The sequence below is a fragment of the Pantherophis guttatus genome, chromosome 4 (genome assembly GCF_059756535.1).
Source record: "Pantherophis guttatus breed Tessera chromosome 4, ASM5975653v1, whole genome shotgun sequence".
Classification (NCBI taxonomy): domain Eukaryota; kingdom Metazoa; phylum Chordata; class Lepidosauria; order Squamata; family Colubridae; genus Pantherophis; species Pantherophis guttatus.
In genome coordinates, this window is record NC_142066.1 from 93,335,690 (window position 1) to 93,358,580 (window position 22,891).

The 22,891-nt window shown below is 43.6% G+C and overlaps 1 protein-coding gene and 1 long non-coding RNA gene across 7 annotated transcripts in view; one reads left to right on the plus strand and one right to left on the minus strand.

Annotated features, from left to right (window-relative positions):
* LOC132710254 (uncharacterized) overlaps nucleotides 1-21,909 on the minus strand; it is a 60,025-nt gene extending 38,116 nt beyond the window's left edge. Inside the window, exon 1 of the long non-coding RNA XR_009620973.2 lies at nucleotides 21,679-21,909. This is a non-coding gene — a long non-coding RNA (uncharacterized LOC132710254). The remainder of the gene's footprint in view (nucleotides 1-21,678) is intronic.
* The window catches only part of MYRIP (myosin VIIA and Rab interacting protein), a 253,774-nt gene continuing 252,559 nt past the window's right edge, over nucleotides 21,677-22,891 (plus strand). For 5 of the 6 annotated variants that reach the window (XM_060685982.2, XM_087894133.1, XM_087894130.1 and 2 more), the window contains exon 1: nucleotides 21,677-22,302. The gene's annotated coding sequence lies outside the window, so the exon portion shown is untranslated. The remainder of the gene's footprint in view (nucleotides 22,303-22,891) is intronic. The other variant, XM_087894131.1, reaches the window with a different exon arrangement.

The following is a 22,891-nucleotide window of genomic DNA, read 5'->3' on the forward strand; positions in this document are numbered from 1 at the left end:
TTTTAAGGCAGCAGGTACTAATTGACCTCCGCCTGTGTAAAATAAATGTTTAATTGCATTTGAGGATCTATAGGCTGCTTGCAGTGTACGATCCAGGTATGCCTTCTGTGCCCCTTGTGAGTAGAAAACCACCCCAAGATATCTAAATGTCCTAACCTGTTCTAAACTATGTCCTTCTATTTTCCAGGAGTATTAGCTAGCATAATTTTAGCCTTTTAGCAAAAACTAATTTTTTTGATTTATCAAAGTTAAGAACCAACTTATTCTGTCTACAAAATCCAAGTGTTGCCATAATTGCTCTGTTCAGTCCTATGGGAGTTTTCAAAATAATAGCAGCATTGTCAGCATATAGGAGAATTGGAATTTTGCATTGTGCTAACTTTAGGAGGATATAGATCACGGTTCTGTAAGAGATCGATCAGATATATAGAAGTTAAAAAGGAAGGGGGACAGGATGCAACCCTGCCGTACACCTTTTTGTACCCTTACTGGGCTGGTTAAAGCCCCTTGAGTATTACACCTCACTTTCAATTAGCATACAATTTTTGTATGAGGAAAAGGAGGCATTTATCGATAGTAGTGCATTTTTTTTTTATTGAAAAGGTTTTCAAATACAAATTTTTCCCCCTTTTTCCCCCCCCTCCCCCCCTCCCTAACCCCCCCTCCCCACCCTTCCCCCCCTGTGACTTCTTCGTAACAAAAAAAAACCCTAATTCATAACAGATTACTTACTCCCTCCTCAAAATACTGACCTTTACTTACTAAAAGTATTATAAATCCCCCTTTATCCATACATTTCAGAAAAGAAGAAGAGAAAAAAAACAAAAAAAAAAAACAAACACATTATACTATAACTATTATAAAATAACTTCTAATTTAGCATAATAGTGTTTTATATCTATACATTATTGCAACAATTCAAAACCACCTTCCACTTTAAAACTATACGATAAGTCCTACTTTAATAACATTTCAAAGCGGGCTCCCCATAAAATCTAATTTAACATTTATTCCACTCTATCCATTTCCTCCACTCCCCTAAATGTATCACTTAAAAATCCCTTTTCTTAAACTAATCAGTCTGTAGCTAGCTTATTCACCCACTGTCTTACAAATTTACCATACACAACAATTCTTGATATCTTTAATTCACTGCCCACACTACTTAAAAATATATATATATATATATTCCATTATATCTAAATAAAAAAAGAAAAGACAATAACTTTAAATTTATAGTCCATATAATATCTTCTTGAAGTCTTTCCACTGGATTGTTAAAACCAACATCCATAATAGGGTAACATAGCTTGCTGATGCAACAGTTTATTCAAGATCTCCAATCATATCTGCCCCCATCAGTAGTAAACATCTTCTTATATATATAAAAGTAAAAACAACCACCCGAGTGACATTATAATTATATTCCATATAATAATAATTGTGGGTTTCATCAGGATTATTAATTTCCATCATCGTATTGGGTAACAACCCGATCTTCTGCATGTCCCAATGTGATTCTCTTGCCTTATAATTCAAGATAATTATAATATATTTATCAACACAAAAAGAAGTTTCAAAGTAGATAATTCAAAACCATCAATTTGAGGCTCTTTCCATGTCCCAAAATTACGGCAATGCAGAGATCTGCCACTATCCTCAGGATGATATTGACCAATATGTCGCCTCCTCTATGTTTTCACATAATCATTCATATTTTAAAATCACTGGCTTCACTGTTGCTTGGGTTAGAAATTTCTATTTTTGTACAACCTATTTCTTTTTTTGTTTTCTTTTTGTGGGTTTGACTTCCATCCTAATTTTTTGTGTCTCGCATTTCTTTTTTATCCCTTGTATATCCTCTAATTGGTTTCCATGCTTGTCCTTGCCTTGATAAGTCATCACATTAAAATCAGATGGCACTTCTCTCAAATTTGTAGATAATCCAGCTGGGGTATCCGATAAATCCAAAGGCAATTTATCTGGTACAGTCTCTGTCTTTAGTTCCATCTCCTTCTGCTTATCCTGTATTATATCTGAAGACGTTAAATTCATTTTCAACCTATTTTGATAAAATTCTTCCGCTCTTTCAACAGTATTTAACTGGTATCTTTCTCCTTGATATCTCAATATAATACCAACTGGGACATCCCACCGGAATTGAATATTTCTCCTTTTTAACTCAGACACCAGAAAGCCAAATTTCTTCCTTTCCGTTAATATCTTAGGTGGGAGTTCCTTGTAAATCCAAATCTTTCTTCCATACAATTGCAAATTAGAATTGAAGGAATTTTGCACAATTTTATTCCTAATTTCTTTATCTGAAAAATAGATTACCACATCTCTAGGCAATTGCCTTTGCTTGGCAGTCCAGGAGTTTATTCGATAAGCTCTGTCAATCCTACAAAACACTTCCTCAGGTTGAATCTTTAAAATCCCAGCTAGAAATTCAGAAGATATTTTCCTTAAGTCATCTCTGTTATTTTCCTGCAAACCTCTAAGTCTTATTGCATATTCTGTGAAATTATATTGTATCTTTAGAACCTCTTTTTCAATCCTCTGTTGCAGATTTTCTACATTACCAGACTTTTGGTCAGCATCCATTTTAAATTTTTCTTCTGAACTATAATCCTGAATATTTAACAAATCATTTTCAATTTTTTGAATTCTATTGTCCAATTTATCTTGAATTTCATCCATTTTTGACTCTAGTAAATTAGTATTTGTATCCAACCGAATCATGAATTCTGACATTTTTAAAATTTTTTGCTGCAAAAAGTCAAACTTGGATTTCACCAATTCCTTAGTTTCCTGCTTAAATTTTTCAAGTTGCTGATTCACAATCTCATCCCTTCTTTCAATCTCCTCTAAGAGAAATTCTATTATATTAAAATCAGGTTTCTGGGACTGAAGAGTTAAAACTTGTTCCTTTAAATTCTTAGTGGGGGAATCCCCCCCACCTATTTGTTTGTCTGACTTCACAAGCCTCAGTGCCATATTTCCGCCTAAGCAGGCTTTGTTAGAAGAAAAAAAAAAAAAAAAAAACAAGACAAAAGACTTCCAGCCAGCAACAATGCCTCCAGGGGAAAAAGAGAAAAACAAAAACAGGAGCGGAGTTTTGTCTACAAATGTAGCCAGTGGTATTTATTCCGCTACATTGTAATAATAAAAAACGGAAGAACTTTCCCTCTCAAACTCTTCTCCAGCCGCGGCAGACGCCATTTTAAAAAGAAACTTTTTTCCTCTTTCTCTTCGTCTATTCTCTTAAGTAATTTTTAAAAGATAAGTTAAATACTTGCGCTTCAGTATTACAGGTCCAGCTCACATTTTCTTTGAGTAATCTGTCAAATTCGCAGGCTTGCTTTTGACGCCTGGCTCTGCATTAGCAGAGGTCTCCCAAAGCCCGGAGCAGCGGCTGGGGATATGGGGCATCTCATCCGCTCCATCCCAAAAGTAAAAGAAAAACTTTTGGGACTCTGCAGAGAGTTCTACCCACCCCTGCCGGCTCTATCTCCGTTTCCTCATGGGAACGGAGTTTTTTCGAGCCGCCGTTCCGTTGTGAAGGCGGCTCTGACAGGCAGTGGAAGCTGACGATCCCAAAGGAACGTCTGGCGGCGGCCAGCAGCAAACAGGAAGTCTCGATAGTAGTGCATTTTAATTTCTCCCAGAGGGTGTTCCTGGATATTGAATTGAAGGCCTACTTAAAATCAAGGAAGGCCACGAAAAGAGAGAATTTTTTTTTATAAGTGTACTTTTAAACCAGATTGTGAAGTACCAAGAGATGATTCACCATTGATCTTCCTTTTCTAAAACCAGCTTGTTCATCTTTCATTATCTCCCCTGAAATTAGCCAATCCTGAAGTTTATAGCATAGGTGTTTGGCATACAATTTACTAATAACAGAAGACTAATGTGTCTATAATTGCCTGGGTCATTTCTATTACCCTTTTTATAAATTGGTATAATAATTGCTAATCCCCAATCTCCTGGAATAAGGCCCATTTTATGTAAATAGAGATGCTAAAAGTGGAGCCCACCAACTGGCGTTCTTTTTGATTATTTCTGGCAGGACATTATCAGCACCAGGTGCTTTATTAGCCTTGAGGGCTCCAATCAACCAGGATATCTCTTCTGGTGTAACAGGGGGCCAGTAAGGAGTTTGGTCCAAATTAATCTGGCTCTCCTTAGTTACATAGTTGGGGTCTGTATATAGCTCTCTAAAAAATACCACCCAGGCATAAATCGGTACCTGATTAGTTGGGGTAAGCGGGGATTTCCTCAATCCTCTGGTGATGTACCAAAAAAGGAATGTATTTTTTTGTCTTGACTGATGCAATTAATCTATGCCAAGACTCCTTCAGAGCTGCACTTTTCTTTTCTTTTAGGAGGGTCTTATATTGTGCCTTCAACTGCTTTAAGTAGTGAGTGTGATCCTCAGAAGGGGCGTTTTAACTTTTTCTCTACTCCCTGTTATATATCCTTTTCAGTTGCATGCAATCTCTATCAAACCATTTTTTATTCTTTAAAACCGACTTTTTGGAGTGAGCTAGTATTCTGTTAGTAAGAACTGATTTCTAATTTGAAATTAAGATTTAAAACACCTCTAAGAATGATCCTTCAAATTTATTTCTTAGTAGAGATGTACATAGTTCTATGGTTTCTGGCACTAACATCCATTTAGTAACTTCCTTTTAATTTTTCTCGGTCCATTTAATTTTTATCTGGGTATTTTGGCTCTCTAAGCTGGATAGGTAGATTGAGCCAGCCCTTAAACATTTCTGGTGTAATATAAGAGTAAGGATTACTGAATCATGATCGCTTTCCAGTTGTGAGTCTAACTCCATTTTCTGTAAGAACTTCAGGAGATTGTATGATATATCCAGTAATGAACTGTGGATTTTCTTCCTGCTCCCCGATAAGTATATTCTGCTGGGTAGTCATCCCATGTAGAACCATTAAGGATACAAAGGTCCAAACGTACAGTCATCTGTCTTACACACAAACCTGCCCGATTTGCTTTAGGATCTTTAAATTGTCTGGAATGGAGTGGTTCTCCTGGTACATTCTCATTATTATAATGGAACTTAAATTGATTAAATAATGTTTGATCATTTGGGCCCATCCTAGCGTTTAAATCCCCCCCCTATAATTATTGCTGCTGTGGGGTATTTGTCTGAGCAGCCAAGGATAAAATCTTCTATGCTGTCCCCAATCTTATTGATGAAATTATTCTTATTAAGTGGAGGAATATAGATATTAAAAAGCAAAATCTCCACCTGTTTAATTAAGAGTAAGGTGATCACTACCCATGGCTGAAAAGGTGGCAGTGATACACATTTAAATTGCAGGGATGCAACTAATGCCACAATACCCTCTTTAGCTCTCCCACCCACCTTACTTGGGACAGCTGGGATAGAGTTAGCCCAATAACCATCTAACTGTATCTCTTCGGAGGCCCAGGTTTCCTGTAAGAAGAGGATGTCAAATTGTGATATATAGTCAAAAAAGAGTTGGTCTTTTAATGGAACAGTCCAACCTGCTATATTCCAGGTTATAAGGGAAAGAGGGTTGTCTTTTGCAGCTCATTAGGAAATTTGATTTATACAAAGGGAAGTTGTAGGGTTGTTGCAATGGATTGTGTCATCACGCACAAAACTGACCTTCACTAAAAGGGGGGAGTCCCATCTATGTCCTGTGTAGACTCCTGAGGAACTGATCTGTCCCCGTCCACACACACACACACAAACACAGCCAGCCAAGGGTTAAGAAAGTACTTGGCACGCACACAGGTCGTTATCTCAAACTTGGCAGCAATATAATCACTGTCTGCCAAGAGCTTTTACTGCAACAGATAACATAACATTACATACGCATTGCAAATAGTCCAGCAAAACAATATTCCTTTCGGCAGCTTCAGACGTTGTTCAAGTGACTAGCCAAAGTTCGTTTTTGTTCGTCACGGAGTTTTACCAGCCACCACCCTCTCTTATATAGTCTCTGGGGTGTGGTCCAGTGACTCAGTTCTAATCCCTAGCACGCCTCCTTAACTGCTGCAACCGTTTATCACGTCTTCGTTGGCGTGCATCCAGGAATGATGGCTCTCCTTCACTCTCATCCGAGACACCTGGCTCCTGGCTAATCTCCTCTCCCTCAGCCGGCACCTGAGACAGTGCCAGAGGGGAGGGGCCTGGAGAGGGAGGCCTGGCTGACTCCTCTTCCTCATGTTTGGAGCTTTCTTCCTCCAATGAGATAGGCTCAGAGGGCGGGGCCACAACACTATCCCCCACTGCAGGGCCCTTCCCCCGGGTCTGACGGTCGGGATGGGGTCAGGACGGGAACTGTTCGTGGAAAGCCCGTACCAGGTCAGGGGCCTGAACGGCAGACGCGTCCACCCAGGTGAAGTCCTTGGCCCGTACCCCTTCCAGGCGATGAGGTATTGGAAGCGCCCCTTCAGCCAACGGGAGTCCCGGATGCTGTCCACCTCGTATGTCGAGGCGTCGTCCTCGTCGGCTGTGGCTGGAGGGGCAGGCGTCGGGGGCGGCGGAGATGGCTCGCAGGGACCTCAGGGACCAGGAGGGACCGATGAAAAACGGGGTGGAGCCGCATGGAGCGGGGTAGAGTCAACCAGTAGGCCACCGGGTTGATGACCGCCTCGATAGGGAAGGGACCGATAAAGCGGTGGGCCAGTTTCCTCACCGGCCGGTCCGTGGGGAGGTGTTTCGTGGACAGCCACATCCGATCTCCGACTTCCAGTCGGAGACGCCTGGCGGGCGCGATTGGCGAACCGTTTATAATCCTGTTTCGCCCGGATCAGCTGCCGCCGCACCAGTTGCTGCACCGCCTGCAGCTCTGAGAGGAAGTCTCAGGTCTCGGGAACAGGGGAATCCAGGATTGTCAACGGGAAAAGCCGTGGATGGTATCCGACGTTGGCATGGAACGGGGTCATCTGGGTGGAGGTGTGTTGGGAGTTATTAAAGGCGAACTCCGCCAGGGGAAGGTACTCGGCCCAGTTGTCCTGCTGCTGGTTGACAAAACAGCGGAGGTACTGCTTCAGTATGCCGATGACATTTTCCGTGCCCCCATCAGTCTCCGGATGGTGCGACGACAACAGGCACACCTGCACCTCCAGCGCGGCCATCAGGCTTTTCCAGAAGCGGGCCATGAACTGGGCCCCGCGGTCCGAAACCACCCGGTCCGGCAGGCCATGGAGGTAGAAGATATGTTGCAGGAACAAGCGAGCTGTGGTGCAGGCTGAGGGCAGGCCGCGTCACGGGATGAAATGTGCCATCTTCATGAGCGCATCCACCACGAGGACGGTCGTGAATGTAGCGGACAGGGGCAGGTTCGTCAGGAAGTCCATGGAGATGGCTCCCCACGGTCTCTCCGGTGTCGGCAGCGGCTGGAGGAGTCCAGGAGGGGGGCCGGACGTGGCTTTAGCCTGTCGGCACGTCACACAGAACATCACGTAGGCATGCACATCGTGCCGAACCTGAGGCCACCAAAAAGTCCGCGTCACCAAGTTCAAGGTCTTAAAGAAGCCGAAGTGCCCCGCCGCGGGGTTGTCATGGCACTGGTTCATGATGAGGGCTCGGAGCGGACTCGTGGGCACGTACAGCCAACCCCGGTGCCTGAGCAAGCCCTCCTCCATGGTCCATGGGGACGCGGGGCCGACGTCTGCTCTCCGCTGCTGCGACCAGTCATCCTGTTGCTGCGCTTCCAGCGCCTGAGCCCGCAGGTCCACCGGTTCCTGGACCGCGACCAAGGAGTCCGCTGGCAGCACCATCCGGGGGGGAAGGGAGTCCTTGGGTCAAAAGTATTCCGGCTTATGGGATAGCACATCCGCCCTCTGGTTGAGGCTGCTCGGAACGTACGTGACGTGGAAGTTGAACCAGGCGAAAAACAACGACCACCGGATCTGCCGCTGGTTCAACTTCCTGGCCGTGGTGAGGTGCTCCAGGTTCCGATGGTCCGTCTGCACCTCCACCTGGTGTCGGGCCCCCTCAAGGTGATGTCGCCAAGCCTCGAACACGACCTTGATAGCCAGCAACTCCTTTTCCCAGATGGTGTAGTTGCACTCGGAAGGATTGAGTTTCCGGGAGTAGTAAGCGCAGGGAAAAAGTGTGCCACCATCCATCGGAGCCTGTAGCAGCACCGCCCCAATCGCCACGTTGGACGCGTCCGTCTCAACCACGAACGGACGGTGTGGATTGGGGTGCCTCAGGACTGGCTCCATGACAAAGGCCTGCTTGAGGACCTCGAAGGCCTGCTGCTGCGGGTCCCCCCACTGGAATGGGACCTTCTTCCGAAGGAGCTGGGTCAATGGCAAGGTCAGGGTGGCGAAGCCCGGGATGAAGGTCCGGTAGTAGTTGGCGAACCCCAACAGACACTGGATGTCCTTCACCCGACGCGGGGGTTCCCAACTGCGCAAGGCCTCCACCTTGTGCGGGTCCATCGCGATGCCCTCGGGGGTGATGATGTGCCCGAGGAACTCTATGGAAGTCTGGAAGAAGTAGCATTTCTCCAACTTCGCATAGAGCTGGTGCTCCCGCAGGCGCTGCAGGACCTGGCGGACATGCTGGAGGTGGCTTTCCGGGGTCCGGGAATAGATCAAAATGTCATCCAGGTAGATCACCACGAACCGATCCAGCATGTCCCGGAACACATTGTTCATTAAGTGCTGGAAAACCGCGGGGGCGTTGGTCAACCCGAACGGCATAACGGTATACTCGAAGTGTCCGTACCGAGTGTCGAACGCTGTCTTCCACTCGTCCCCCTCTCGCACGCACACCAGGTTGTAGGCCCCTCGGAGATCGAGCTTACTGAAGATCGAGGCCTCCCGCAACCTCTCCATCAGCTCCGGGATCAGCAGCAGGGGGTAGCGATTCCGCACTGTGATGGCATTCAAGTGCTGGTAGTCGCAACACAGGCGTAAGTCCCCTGTCTTCTTCTTCACGAAGAGGACCGGGGCCGAGAGCGGGGAGGTCGAAGGCCGGATGAACCCATGGGCCAGGTTCTTTTCCAGGAAGTCCCGAAAGGTGGCCAGCTCAGGCTCCGACATGGAGTACAGGCGTCCCGAGGGCAGGGGCGCGTTGGGCATCAGGTCCACCACGCAGTCGTAAGGTCAGTGCGGGGGCAAGCAGTCCGCCTCCTTCTCGCTGAACACGTCGGCGAAGGACGTCAGCTCCGGAGGCAAGGAGATGTTCGGGGCGGAGACGTCCTGGCCGGCACAGGTGTGGCGGAGGTGGTCGACACACTGCAGGTTCGGGAACGAGATGGCATTTCTCGACCATGCCACCTGAGGGTCGTGCGCCCGAAGCCAGGCCATCTCCAGGACCAAGGGAAAGTGCAGGTCCGCCATCACGTAAAACTGGATTGCCTCCTCATGGTTCCCAATGGCGAGGCGCAAGGGCTGGGTAGCGAATTTGATGGGCCCCGCCATGAGTTCCCGCCCATCGATAGTCTCGACCCGCAACGGAGGGTCCACTGGAACCAAGGGGACTTTGTAATGGGCCACAAAGGCCTGGTCCATAAAGTTCATGATGGCCCCCGAGTCCACCAGCGCGTGTGCCTGGAGCCCCTCCGACCGGTTGGCCAACAACACCCAGGTGTTCAAAATCAGGTGCCGAGGGGGCTCACAGTCCACAGCCACCGACTCCGGCGGGGCATGGTCACGTGCCTGGCCCAGGGTTTCCCCTAGGCCAGGCCTGGCCCGTTTCCTGGCTGGTCATGCCGAGACTCCGGAACAGGCTTGAGCGCTCCACTCCGCTTCCTGGGACACGAGGCGGCAAAATGTCCAGCCTCGCCGCAATAGAGGCACAACCCCCCTTGGCGTCTCCGCATCCACTCCTGGGCCGTCAGTTGAGGTCTGGCTGCTCCGAGCTCCATGGGCTCCTCAGTCATCGCCACAAAGCGCGGTGTGGTCCGGGGCACTGTCGGTGTGAAACGCGGGGGTGCCGACGCTGTCGGTGGTGCCGGAAGGGCCCGATGGGGCCGTCGCCGTTAAAGGCAGGCGTCGATGCGCAGGCATTGGGTCACCAGCGCGTCAAGGGTCTGTGGCGCCTCCACACGAACTAGCTCGTCCTGCATCTTGTCGGAGAGGCCGTCCTGGAAGGCATCCATCAGCGCCACCTCATTCCAAGCCGAATCCTGGCCTAGCAGTCGAAACGCCGCAATATAGTCCTGCAGGGGGTGCTTGCCTTGGTGGAGGTCCTTGATGCGCCTCGCTGCCGTCTGCACCCGGAGGGGGTCTTCAAACATGGTGCGCAGGTGTTGCAAAAAGCCCTGATAGTCCAGGAGCAAGGGGCTATTTTGCAGCAACAGGGGCGTGGCCCATCGGGCGGCAGTGCCAGAGAGGGAGCTGATCACAAATGCCACCCGAGCCAGGTCGTCCGGAAAATCCTCCGGCCTCATCGCCATGAAAAGTTGGCATTGTCCCAGGAAGGCCGGGAACATCTCCTGCTGCCCAGAAAACCTATCTGGCACGTTCACTGGGCATCTCGGACGGGGAGGGGGAGGAGGGGGAGCTGCAGGAGCATTTCCCAAAGCAAGTTGAGCAGTTAGCTGTGCTACTTGCTGTTGCAGAAGCTGATTGGCCTCTAGCATCTGCTGTATCTGCTGCTGCAGCTGTTGGTCCATCGTGGGTTAACAATGGAGTATGTGTTGGTGACGAACAAGATGATCTGTCCCCGTCCACACACACACACACACACACACAGCCAGCCAAGGGTTAAGAAAGTACTTGGCACGCACACAGGTCGTTATCTCAAACTTGGCAGCAATATAATCACCGTCTGCCAAGAGCTTTTACTGCAACAGATAACATAACATTACATACGCATTGCAAATAGTCCAGCAAAACAATATTCCTTTCGGCAGCTTCAGACGTTGTTCAAGTGACTAGCCAAAGTTCGTTTTTGTTTGTCACAGAGTTTTACCAGCCACCACCCTCTCTTATATAGTCTCTGGGGTGTGGTCCAGTGACTCAGTTCTAATCCCTAGCACGCCTCCTTAACTGCTGCAACCGTTTATCACGTCTTCGTTGGCGTGCATCCAGGAATGATGGCTCTCCTTCACTCTCATCCAAGACACCTGGCTCCTGGCTAATCTCCTCTCTCTCGGCCGGCACCTGAGACAGTGCCAGAGGGGAGGGGCCTGCAGAGGGAGTCCTGGCTGACTCCTCTTCCTCATGTTTGGAGCTTTCTTCCTCCGATGAGATAGGCTCAGAGGGCGGGGCCACAACAGGAACTTGTTCAGAGTAAGAGGTTTTAGCACCAGCTAACAGAGCTTGCTATTCCAGTGTCTCTTCTCTAAGTGTAGGGCAAGGAGTTATTAGGTGTTATTAGGAGTTATTCATTCGACTTTGAGATGATGGCACTGATGTGGGTCCTCTGTCGATCTCTTGGTTTGGTGCTGAAGGTATCATAGGATATTCACATAAGGATGACAGCATCTCTATTTCTACTGGGACCTCTAATGGCCCCTATGGATCTTGGCTTCTGTTTTCCATGATCTCATATTCATGCAATCCTTTGCACTCTGGGGGAGAAGTAAGAGGCTCAATTATTGGGGAGACCAGATCTATAAGCGGCCAAGGTTGAAAATGAGGAAGAGACAGCAACCTTGGGAGTTCACATGTTAACAATTAAGGGTTTAACCATTTCCTCACAGAAGACTCTGATGGGAAAGATTTGAAAGGAGGCTAAATGTGCCTTCATCTTAAATAGCATCAGCAGAATGCTGGGCTGTTTGAAAGACAGCCTTTGAAAGATATCTGCTTCCAATTTGGGGCATCAGGAAGCCACTCAGCAGCATGGAGATCAATCTGCCCCCAGTGGCAGTGAAGACGCTGGCTTAGGTAATTTAGTATAGCACTCTTGGTATTCCAACATCTGTAATTACCATATTTTTCGGAGTATAAGATGCACCTTTTTACCCCCCAAAAGAGGGTGAAAATTTAGGTGTGTCTTATACACCGAATGTAGCCCTGCCCACCCACTGGCCCCCACCCTTTGGCCTGTGCCTCACAGCAGTTACCTTCTTGCAAGCAAACAGCAAGAAAAAACAGCTCCTTCCAGCTTCAGCATAGGTTAATTAGCACAAGTTGATTAGATCTGCCTCCCGACTCTCAGCTGATTTGCTTTCAGCTGTTTTGCGCAGGGCTCTCCTGCTTGCTGCAGACTGCTGGAGCAGATTTTTTCCCCCCTAGCTATGCTGAAAAAACGAAACTGAAAGTAAAGCAGGCTCTTTGCTGTAACGTGACAAAATGCGGCAGAGAGATTTCTTTTTCTTTTTCCTCACCAAAAAAGGTAGGTGCAAACAATGGGAAATTTAGGGCAAAAGAGGAGAGTTCAAGATTTTAAAACAAAAGGAAAAAAGCTCTATTTAACTAGGGAATTGTAATAATTGAGATACTATTAATTGTATATTGTGTTGAAAGCAGAAATGATTAAGTTGTGGTTTGGAGGAATATATGGGGGAAATTATTTGGTTTATTATTATTGGTAAATATAATTAATTGATTTGTAAGAAATTGGATTGCATGGAAATAATTGGAATATTCATGTTCATATTGATTAATATACAAAAAAGATAGTTATAACTAATTGATTTATATAAAAATGTTGAATTTGTATTAAACAATTGTAATATTAAATAATTAATCAATGTGAGGATGGATATAAAAATAGATGACAACGGGAAGAGGTATAATATAGAAGGGAAAAATTGAATTTGATTAAGATTAGAGATGAGAATGAAGGGTAATATTGGTTTTTTTAAAAAAATAGATGAGGAATAAATATGGCAAAAAGGAAATATAGAAATTGTAAATTTAATTGAAATGACTAAACACTGTTTAAATTTGTGAACCAGCCAAATACTCTGTTCAAAGAAAATACATTGTATGTTTGTATGTGTGTTTGTCTAAAAAATAAAAAAAAAATTAAAAAGAACAACTAAAAAAGGTAGGTGCGTCTTATACTCCAAAAAATATGGTAAGTCTATTCATATGGATTCTAAGAGCAATCTGTTGTGTTTGTAGTCAGTGATGTGATTGATGTAATTGGAGATGCTTTACTGGCTTCCAGTGAAGCTTGTCTATTAATATATCCTCCTCTCGTTGCCTTGTCTGGAGAAGTCCTGTTTTTCTGAGTGGGCTGCCACTTTTTAGTAGATTCTTTAACTGTTTCCCTGGCTCTTTGCTTTTTCCTCTTCCTTATCCTGAGTATGGGATTTAACCAAGTCTGCTGCAAGGACTTTAAGCGGGGTGCATGGAGCCCAATATTGTGCTTGAAGAAAAACAGCTATATCTTTTCTCAATATCTCTAAATCATGTTGAATGGCTATTACCATACTTTTCGGAGTATAAGATGCACCTTCCCCCACCCCCACCCCAAAAAAGAGGCTGAAAATTTGGGTGCATCTTATACTCCGAATGTAGCTTTTTCAAAGCTTTTTTTCAGTCCTAACTAGGCGCTAGCCGAGTGAAGCGATCTCCCCCTGTGCTTTGTCTGCTTTTCTCATTGCTGCTTCCTCTCAGCTGTGCCTTAGAAGCTGTTTTTTATCCCCAAGCAGGGGATAAAAAACCAGCAAACTAATGTGCTGAAGCTGACCAGACTAAGGACGCTAGCCAGATGAATACCTGGTAGGCAGATTTTCCTCCCCTATTTTCCTCCCCAAAAACTAAGCTTCGTCTTATACTCTGGTATGTCTTATACTCTAAAAAATATGGTAGTTGTTCAAATATTGAAACAACTGTTTGCGCTGTGACAAGGCATTGCTTTGCCATCAGCTCTGTTTTATTTTCCATGGTAAGCTCTCCATACTCTGAATTAGCTTGTTGTTCTTAGCCTTTTTAGCCTTTATCTCAGACTCCATAGAGGATGTAACTGGACTAGTTGTTTGTGAGAACAGCGGGCTGTCAGTTTGCTCCCCCCCCCACCCAGATCAGGAAAGTCTAGTAGCTGGTCCTGTTCTAACCTCTCAAGATTGTTGGAAATGGAGGGGGGGTAGTTTTACTTACAGATCTCTTGCCAGCAAAGTGCTGCAATTCTTGGTTGTTTTGCAGTTTTCACTGGTGGGAGAGATCCTGGGCTGGTGCCATGGTGTTACTTTCTTTTCCCTAATTTGTCCCCGGCAAAGACAAAAACTTTTGTCACTGTTATGGTCTACACTGTTATCTCCTCCAAAAAATATTAGTTAAATAAAAAAGGATCCAATGGGAGTACTAAAAATTGATAAAATAAAATAAAACCAAGAGGCGCTACTGCAAACATGCTCGGGCAGTCCCCTGGCAGTCCTCCCCTTTTCACAGACAAACAGAGATGGGGAAAATGGGAAAATGAGGCTTTTGCAGTTAGGTGGGCACTCCTAACTTGGAGACATTTCTTGAAAAGTAAAATCTTTTTAAGTATGGACTGACCACAAGAACTTGGGAGCACTCAAAACCCCATGGAAAATGTCTCCAAAACAAGTCCAGTGGGCACAGTACTTCCAATGCTTTAATTTCACTTTGAAGTATTTACCGGGAGGGAAAAACTTTTTGGCAGATGCCTTGTCCAGATTACCGCAATACAACAGTATCAAGGCAGAAGTAATTAAGCCCATGATCCCAACCTTCCAATTGGCAACTAAGATAGTCATACGCTCTCAAGCGAAGAACAACCCATCTTGGACAATGCCACCACTAAGAACTGATCTTGATGAAATATCCAAAGAACTTGATATTAACATCGTAAAGATTGCTAGAGATTTTGGGCCAAGAGAAGCTGCCTGTAGTTTAAGGGCAACCATAGCTGTGTGGTGTGCTTATCCAGTGCTACATCAGTATTTTCATGTGAATGCAAAATACTCAGGTATGGCTGCCCATCTGGAAAATAAATATTTTTTCAATGATTTGGCATTAATGATTGATATTCTGGAAGAAATCTCACTTCTTTCAACTGCACTGCAAACAATCAATACAGACATCATAAAGGCTAAAAAACTGGTGAGAAGATCAATGAAAACATTTGAACTGCTTACAAAGGGAAAGGGTCCATACGAAAGAAAAGTTGATGGACTAATTACTTCAGATACCTTCAAAAATATAAACTTTGTAGAAAATCATCAATTTGTTGGACTTCATGAGGCAGACTTTTAAGAAGCATAACAAATTTGCAGAAAAGTCTAATGGACTGTGAACATTTAAAAACAGGTAGCCAACTGGAAGATACCACAAATAAATTACAATTTCTACATTGTTTGGTTCCAGAGTACTGGGATTTTGCAGAAGTAGTAGTTCCATGGACAGCAGCTGAAGAACAACTGCACATATGATGACATTTTCAATTACAACATTAACATCAACAATGTTCATTGTTCATTAATATATTCCCATTATTAGATTGGTAGTGCTTTTTATTTTTTTATTTTTATATATTTTTTATTTTTTTACTTAAAATAGATTGAATGGATTATACCATGTTTCCCCGAAAATAAGACAGGATCTTATTTTCTTTTGAACCCTGAAATAAGGGCTTGGCCTTATTATCAGGGGGTGTTATTATTTTGGGGGTGCAGGAGGCCCCGGGCGGCCTGCGCACTCACAGCCAGGAGTCCGGCACACAGAGAGACTCCCTTCCAGGCAAATACAATTCTGGCCGCTGTTAAGATGTTCATAATTAAGTATTGTAATTCTTTATTAAATGTCTCTGGTAAAATTCCTAATAAAAATATTTCTGGTTTGAAGTCAATATGTTTCTTTGTCATTCTTTCTAACCACGTATGTATTTTAGTCCAAAATCTCCTTGCTTCCACGCATGTCCACCACATATGGTAGTACGATCCTGGAGTTTGATGACACTTCCACCATTTATCCCATTTATTCTTAAACATCCTGGCTATTCTCGTTGGGGGTAAATGCCACCTGTAAAACATCTTATACAAATTCTCTTTATATGCTATTGACTCATGTTGCTCATTTTATAGTTATGTGACCACAGTTTTTGCCATTTCTCTAAATCAATACTATAACCAAAATTTTCCCCCATGCTATCATTGATTCTTTAACTTGTTCTTCTTTCAGTTTTGCTTCAAGTAAATATCCATATAACTCTTTAATTATATGGTCATCTGAACCCATTAATATCTTGTCTAAACCAGTCGAAACACTATAAATACCTTCTTGTTTAAAGTCTTCTCGATATTTGGAAAGTATTTGCATGTATGAAAACCAATCTATCTTAATTCCCAGATCTTCTAAGTTTTGTTTCAATTTAAGTTCATCCTTTTCATCCAATAATTCATTATATCTAACAATTTGCCCCCTTTCAAATACCACTGGATAAGAAAAAGCTTCAATTGTAGATACCCAGACTGGAATCTTCAAATAATGGTATTTTTTGATCTTCTCCCATGTCAAAAACAAAGCTTCACGTATCTGGTGCCTGAATTTTAGTTCCTTTATACCATAAGAAAGCATGTCATCCTATCAGCAAATCATGTCCCTCCAAATTTAATAATCTAGTATTTTTCAATGTTACCCATTCTTTAATCCACATTAAACAAACCGCTTGATAGTATAATTCAAAATCCAGTAATCCAAAACCACCCCTCATGTTAGCATCTTGTAACAGTTTGAGTTTTATCCTTGCCTTCTTTCCCTGCCAAACATATTTCAAAACCATTTTATTTAAGTCTGCAAAAAATTCCTTACCCAACTTTATAGGAATTGTCTGAAAAAGATACAAGATTCTAGGTAAAATATTCATCTTAATAGTTGCAATTCTACCAATCAAAGATAGCTGCAAGTTTCCCCATTTCACCAAATCCTGTCCTATCTGTTGCTTGATCTTATTATAATTATTTTCTTTAAGAGAACTACATCTTGCTGTTAATTGAATCCCCAGGTATTTTACGTTATTTGTGACCTGCATCTTAGAAATCTCCCTCAGTTCTTCTTTTTGTTTTTTTAACATATTTTAGTCATTATCTTCGTCTTCTCTTTATTAATTTTCAAACCAGCAACCTCCCCAAATTCACCTATTTTTTCTATCAATTTATTTATTGATATTAATGGTTCTTCAACAATAAAAACCAGGTCATCAGCAAAAGCTTGTAATTTATATTCTTCCTTTCTAATTTTCATTCCTTTTATCTCTTTTTCTTCTCTAACCTTTCTATTCAACACTTCCAATGTCAATATAAATAACAATGGGGATAAGGGACATCCTTGTCAAGTACCTTTTTCTATTTCAATAGCACCAGTCAATTCTCCATTAATCATTACCTTTGCCGTCTGTTTTGTATATATAGCTTCAATTGCCTGAATAAATTTCCTTCCAAAGCCCATCTCTTCCATTTGTAACATCATAAATTGCCAGTTCACATTATCAAATGCTTTTTGTGCGTCTAAGAATACCAAAGCCATTTGTTTTTCAGGGTGCACTTCATAATATTCTAGAGTATTCAAAATTATTCTTATATTATCTCTGATTTGTCTTTTTGGAAGAAATCCATTTTGATCTGGATGAATAAAGTTATTCAAGTGTCTCTTAAGTCTTTCTGCCAGTATTGAAGCAAAGATTTTATAGTCCAAATTTAGCAGGGATATAGGCCTATAGTTTTTAACTTGCTGTGGGTCTGTGTCTTCTTTATGAATCAGTGTGATATAAGCCTCAGTCCATGATTGGGGTATTGTTTTATTTGTCATTACTTCATTCATAACGTCCAAAAGTGGGAGGCATAAGGATTCTTGTAATGTCTTACAGGCTAAAAACATTCTTGAAACTTGATCTCAATGATGAGGATAGCTCCTATATAGCTGTTTGGTTAAAACAGGAGAATGCTCAGTAGCTACAGTATATAGGAAATTGATCATAATCAAAAGTGATAGTGGATATCTGTTCTAGCACTTGACTACAAAATGTGTAACCTGCATAGTTGCAAAGAATACATTTGGGGCATAGAATATACTCTTCTGATATTTCTATTACATAAGGAAATGTGTCATCAGGCACCTCAAGTAACCTGAAGTATTTTACATACCAAAGGTCAGAAAGGGATATTGCCAAAATTCCCATACCCTTAAAGCAGTGGTGAAATCTGAACTGGTTTACTACCGGTTCGCTGGCCGCGAACCGGTAGTACATGCACCATGGCATGCACCAAATATGCACTGTGCGTGCGCATGCGCAGTGCACACCAAACACAAGCTGCGCACACATACGGGCAGTGCACGCCAAAAGGAGGCTTGGGAAGGTAAGTAGAACAGCATGGGGGGGTGATCAGCTGTGGCGCACGTGGGAACCTTTTAAAAAACTTTTTAAAAGCATTTTTTACTACCTATTCGCCTGAGCTGGTAGTAAAAAAATGCTTTTAAAAGGTAAAAAAGGGGCTCCGACAATCACAGCTGTGCTGCGCGATCATTGGAACCTTTTTTTTTACCTTTTAAAAGCATTTTTTTAATACTGGCTTGGGTGAACTGTCCCGAACCGGTAACATTTCACCCCTTAAAGACTATTTAGTATCAAGACCAAGATTTTCATGTCATTGCAGAGACTTGAGAATATGCATGCAGTAAACTAAGGATACAGGGAATACTGTAAGTGTCTATTTTTTTGTGACTTGATAAAATGAATAGGTAGATGGATCTAGTCATCCTGGTTAAGGATAACTTTGGATACACGCCCATGATGTTTCAGAATATGCCCACATGATGAGAAGATTGGTTTTAAACAAAATAATAATAATAATAATAATAATAATAATAATAATAATAATAATATTTTATTTCTATACCACCCTTCTCCCGAAGGACTCAGGGCGGTGTACAGCCTATTAAAAGCACAAAAGACAGACATCAATTAAAAATAATTAAAATTATTAAATAGTTTCGGCTCAAATTTAAAACCCCCAAAATTTAAAACACCTAATTTAAAATCATTACATTGATAGCCCGGCCTGGCGGAACAGCAGGGTCTTGAGGGCACAGCGAAATACACGGAGGTCAGTTCATTCCACAGGGCAGGGGTTCCCACAGAGAAGGCCCTCCCCCTGGGTGTCGCCAGCTGACATAACTTGGCCGATGGCACCCTGAGGAGACCCTCTCTGTGGGAGCGGACTGGCCGGTGAGAGGCTATTGGTGGCAGAAGTCGGTCTCGAAGGTACCCAGGTCCTATGCCATGGAGCACTTTAAAGGTGGTGACCAGCACCTTGAATCGCACCCGGAAGACCACTGGGAGCCAGTGCAGCTCACGCAGTAGGATGTCACGTGGACACAACGGGTTGCGCCCATAATCACCCGCGTGTCCGCATTCTGGACCAATTGGAGCTTCCGAGTGCTCTTCAAGGGAGCCCCATGTAGAGAGCATTACAGTAGTCCAGCCGGGAGGTGACAAGGGCGTGAGTGACCGTGCGCAAGGCGTCCCGGTCCAGAAAGGGCTGCAACTGGCGAATCAAGCCAAACTAGTATGGCAGATAATATTTCTGACAGTTATGACAGTACAATCATTTTCAGAATGACATCAAGGCAGCAATGGCCATCATACATTTCTAAGGTAGCCTGATTCAGTGTATTGTTGTGAGTGTATCTTGATAGTCTTAGCCTTTTTTATAAAGTTGATGTATTATTAATGCTTAAAGAGTAACCTCTTACCAATAATTTCTCAATGAATTTATAAATTTAACTTATTTCACAAAAAGTGATAAGTATTTATCTGAAAATATTGCAGCACAAAGAAAAAAATGCTAAGTCTTCAACAGAATAATAACAGCAGCCTTTTCCCTCTTTCTGATAAGCTGACCTCCATATGAATAAATTGTGGCTCTGCAGAGACATTTCTTTTTCCACATAGAAAATATGGATTACTATTTTTACACTTTATTGTCTTCTGTTTTTGAAAACAGAAATGCAGGAGCTCAGTACTACATGCAAATCTTTGTAAAGTAAACCTTTTGTAAAAACCTTAGTTGTAGTTGTAGCTCTGTGAGATTTGGAAATGGCTGAATGAAATATTTCGGGAAATATTAAAAAGGCAGAATTTTATATTTCCTAAAGGCGAAATGGAGAAACATGCTCTTAAAGACAGAAAGCAGCCCCAAAATCTTTTTAATAGCCCACAGCAGATGCCAACACTTAAGAGATAAAGAGCTTGTTAAAGAGGAAGACAAGTATCTAGATAGCTCTATTCATAGGCAAAGCAAATACTGCAGGCAGAAATCCATTCAAGACAGGATATTTTGAAACTCCTTGGCTGATGGTAGGATTAAAAAGCAGCCCCTCACCCACAATCCAACACAGGATGACAGCCATTAAACTACAATAGGAATTGCCCAATACCCTTTCAGAACACAAGCCCCTTCATTGCACCCTCAGAGCAGTCCAAATTTCAAAGTCACAAACCTGGGAGCTCAGATAAACAATAAACCAGAGGTTGACCAGATTAATTCAAACACCTAGGATTTGCATTTCCTCTTTTGCCTATAGGGCCAGCTATGATCCCTACATTACCCTATAGGAATCTGACAACAGCTAACTGAATATTAAAGGACATGTTTTTGCACTGGAACAGGAAGCTCAAATATGTAGGAAGTTAGCACCCACCCCTTTCCTGGAAGGGTGAAATATTTTAGGAAATATGAAAAAGGCAGAATATTATATTTCCTTGGATGAGAAATGGATAAGCATGGTTTGAAGCAGCTCCCATCTTCCTGCCCCCACCCTTTGTCAATGGGCCATTAAGGCCTGGGCCAGTCTATTCTACATAACAAAGACCTACCTCCTTCAGGCAGAGCCATAGTAGGAATTGCCAAAGATTCAACAAAGATAGGATTAGCCCTCTACACAAAGCAGCAGAAACTCACCACATGTGACCTGGGAAGCACATGTGACTATCAGCCAGCAAGGCTAAGACCCCCACCCCCTGGGAGTCTGACAACCAATCAGGATACTCTTTCGGGGCCCCAAGAAATGCAGAGCCAGAGAGAGCATAAAAATCCGAGGATTTACTGTATCTGCCCCCTTTTCTGCTCAGGAACTCAAGCCATGTGATCCTGTCCACCATTAAACCATCTTTCCAAGCAGCCTCCATGTTTCCAGTGTCTGTTTCCCCACTTGGAGCAGAACCCAGACGGATGTTTCTTCCAACAAATACAAAGCCCAAAGAAGGTTTAAAACCAACCCACTCTCAACCCCATTTTGATCAGCTGACCCAGAATTATCTTTGTGGTTCTGTTCAATAAACCATTTTTCCAATAAACTTCCATGTTAGCCTGACTAGGTGCCTCAGTAGCTAAGACACTGAGCTTGGTGATCAGAAAGGTCGGCAATTCGAATCCCTAGAACAGGTCTCCTGCATGATCAGGGGGTTGGATTAGATGACCTCCAAGGTCCCTTCCAACTCTTGTTACTGCTTCCAGCGTTTTTCTCTCAGCTTGGAACTGAACCAGATAGATTTTCCTTCCAAAATGGCATTTGGCTCATTTTTCTCCCTGCCTTAAGAACTCCCCACATTCCAGACCAGAGCATTCAAATTTAAACTGAGGTTTCAATTCAAGGCAGGGTTCTTTTAACCTAAAGCCCCGCCCATTCCTTCCGCAGCTTAAGGATACGATATGCACCAAGCAATCGTTCCCCCTCCTTCAAATCCCGTCAGCTCCGGTCAACAGTCGAATCTCCCTCACGAAGCCCTTCTTCCTCACCAATCGTCTAGCAGGAGGTACAACGTACGCGCCGTGGGGGAGGGAGCGGTTATCTCTTGTTATTTCTAGTACACGCGGGCGTTGTTTGGCGCGTGCGTGTTCTTTCTTCCATCCCTATGTTTTTGGAGAAAATAGCAAGAACCTCGCGGCTTGCTTGAACAAAGCCTGAAAGGTAGTGTGTGCGTTCTCTTCGGTTTATTCCTGGTTTGCCAACACTCTCCCCTCCCTTTGGAACTGCCGCTATTTTCTGATTGGCCGCCTGGTGCCCCGGCCAGGTGTCAGCAATAGCAGGAGCTAAGTCTGCGAGGAGTGCGGAAGGGGGCGAAAGAGACAGTTTCAAGACGGAGGCATATGGTCGCCTGTGGCTATCACGTTTCCTTTAATTCAGTGGTGATAGGCGCTTGCTACCAAAGAAGATTCTGATCAAAGCCAGGAAAAATTCAGAACTGTCCCTTTCTATGACAGCTGCCATGCTAACGTAAAGGAAGGCGCAACCGGCTCTTTTATCTGACCAGTCACCTTTTGAGACGCTTGCTTTATGCTGGAGATACTTTGATTTGATTTCTCCTCCTGCTCTTGGTGTCGGATATTGGAAGTACTGGACTGGTGCAGACAACTCCAAAGGTTAGAGGGGTTCTCCCCTTCCCCTCATATGAGTTTAGCTGCCTGAAAATGACAAGCAGTTCAAGATGGTCAACCATTGCTTAGTCTTGTGGGTAGGGGACACAGAGGGAGATTTTAAGGAATTGTTGAACCAGCTTTTATCTTCAGCTTTGGACCACTTTGCTGAAGAAAAGAGGGAATGTGGTGGAACTGGGGTTGGTGGAGCTAAGAAATCAGAGAAGTTATCGGATAGCTTCCATTTTGCTGCATCTTTCTTGCATTATGCTGAGGGTGAGCATAGACAACTGTCCACCTCTCTGCTCTCTACCAGTCTCCTTTATTGCAGTGGCTACTGCAGGGAAAGGTGAAAATATCTGTATTTGGAGAATGATTTTGATGCAATTGCCACTTAGATTCTGCTGAAATATGTCTTACACAACTGCAAGCAGCATTTCCTTTATAGGTCTTAGGTGTGTCTTGCAAAGAAGGTATTTCTAGCTCTGATATAATTCCATAACAGGATGACTAGAGGGAAGTAATGCTATACATTTAATATATAATCTCACAAATTCTTTATTTCTTTATGGAATTTATGTCTTTCCAAAACAGT